The following is a 2,500-nucleotide window of genomic DNA, read 5'->3' on the forward strand; positions in this document are numbered from 1 at the left end:
TCATTGTTCTTGTTACTGTTATCATTATTATCATCTCTCTCTCTCTCTCTCTCTCTCTCCCTCTCTCTCTCTTTTCTCTTTCTCTCTCCTTCCACACCTTCTCTATCTCCTTCTCCTTCTCTCTCTCTCTCTTTCTCTCTCCCCTTCCACCACATCTCTCTCTCTCTCTCTCTTTCTCTCCACCCCTCTCCATCCCTCTCCCTCTCTCTCCATCTACCTCTCTCCCTCTCCCATCCTCCTTCTCTCCCTCTCTACCTCCTCTCAACCTCTCCTTTGGAACCTCATTCCTTTTACTCCTTTCTCGGAAATTCCCTTTTACCGAGCCTTGATTTGGCATACCGGGGCCCTGTTGGGAGCTTCGTCCAGCCTTCTCGACCGTCAGAAAAGACTGAAGTTCGTGGACAAACCTTTAATCTATATGCACCTTTACTTATGGGATGCTGGTGGGATATTTCTTTTATATGTTTATTAATGTTATCATCCCTATTGTTATTACTATTATTATTATTGTTGTTGTTGTTGTTGTTGTTGTTATCATTATTATTATTATTATTATTATTATTATTATTACCAATATTATTATTATCATTACTATTATTATTATTATCATTATCATTATTATTATTATCATTATTATTATTACTATTATTATTATCATTGTTATTGTTGTTATCATCATTATCATCTTCTTCATCATTACCATTATCATCATTATTCGTTATCATTATCATTATAATGATTATAATTACTACCATCATTTGATGTTGTTGTTGTTATCCTAATCATCATTATCACCATCAGCATCATTGTCGTTGTATTCTACTGAAGTTAATAAATATCTCTATATTTATCTTTAATTGGCAGTGCAGTTATCATTATAATCACCATTAATGTTAGACTAATCAACATTATCTTGAGCACAATTGTTGTTGTTTACTACTGAAGTCACTAAACATCTCTATATTTATTTCTAATTGATAGTGCAGAAATTCTCTTAATCATCATTAATGTTAGACTAATCAACATTATCTTGAGAACAATTGTTGTTTTTTACTGAAGTCACAAAACATCTCTATCTTTATTTCTAATTGATAGTGCAATCATCATAATCACCATTAATATTAGACTGACCAATAATATCTTGAAATATCCTTCAAAACCGATACACGAACGCGAGAGACAGACACACACACACCACGAAAAAATCTCACAGAAAGTATTGCCACAAACCCGACACCTCAAACCAACAGGGAGATAAAATACAACAAGAATAATACCTTCACGTCTAGATCTGGGAGTGAGATGGAGTGCTGACACGGAAAAAGGGAGGAAGAGAGAGAGAGAGAGAGAGAGAGAGAGAGAGAGAGAGAGAGAAAGAGAGAGAGAGAGAGAGAGAGAGAGAGAGAGAGAGAGCGGTAGGGAGGTTGAGAGAGAGAAAAAGAGAAGAAAGAGAGAAGGAAGTGAGAGAGAAAAAAATAGAAAGAGAAAAGATAGAAAGAAAGAGAGGGGGAGAGAGAGAAAGTGATAGAAAGAGAAAGAGAGAGAGAGAGAGAGAGAGAGAGAGAGAGAGAGAGAGAGAGAGAGAGAGAGAGAGAGAGAGAGAGAGAGAGAGAGAATAGAAAGAGAGAGAGAGAGAAAGAGACAAAATAGAAAGAGAAAAGAGAGAGAAAGAAAGAGAAAATAGAAAGAGACAGTGAGAGAAAAGAAAGAGAGAGAGAGAGAGAGAGAGAGAGAGAGAAAGAGAGAGAAAAATAGAAAAAGAGAGAGAGAGAGAATTAGAAAGAGAGAGAAAAAAATAGGAGAGAGAGAGAGAGAGAAATAGAAAGAGATAAAAAGAATAGGAGAGAGAGAGAAAAATAGAAAGAGAGAAAGAAAGAAAGAAAGAGAGACAGAGACAAACAAGCAAAATAGAAATAGAAAAAGAGAGAGAGAAAGAGAAATAGAAAGAGACAGTGAGATAGAAAGAAAGAAAAGAAAGAGAGAGAAAAAATATAAAGAGAGAGAGAGAAATAAATTAATAAAGAAAGAGAAAAAGAGAGAGAGAGATTGAAAGAGAAGACGAAAGGCTATCACAATGCTCATCACACCTGAGATTAACAGGGTGACATCCGCGTGATGGAGTAACTCTTCTAAATCCTCTTCCTCGGCTTCGATATCGGATGCTGGAGACGAACGTGGGGGAGAGGGGGGGGAGGAGGGAGGGAGAGGGGAGAGGATAGAAAAGTATGTGTGGGAGTGAGGGAGGAGGGAGAGGGGAAAGAGGGGGTAAAAGGTGAGGGAGATGAGGAAGGGGAGAGAGGATGAGGAGGGGGGAAAGAGCATGAGAAGGGAGGGGGTGAGAGAGGGGAGAGAGGCTGAGAGAGAGAGAGAGAAAGAGAGAGAGAGATAGGAGGAGGAAGATATAAAAGTATGTGTGGAAGTGAGGGAGGAGGGAGAGGGGAGAGGATATAAAAGTATGTGTGGGAGTGAGGGAGGAAGGGAGGGGAAAGAGGGGGTAAAA

This window comes from Penaeus vannamei, chromosome 35 (assembly GCF_042767895.1).
Source record: "Penaeus vannamei isolate JL-2024 chromosome 35, ASM4276789v1, whole genome shotgun sequence".
Classification (NCBI taxonomy): domain Eukaryota; kingdom Metazoa; phylum Arthropoda; class Malacostraca; order Decapoda; family Penaeidae; genus Penaeus; species Penaeus vannamei.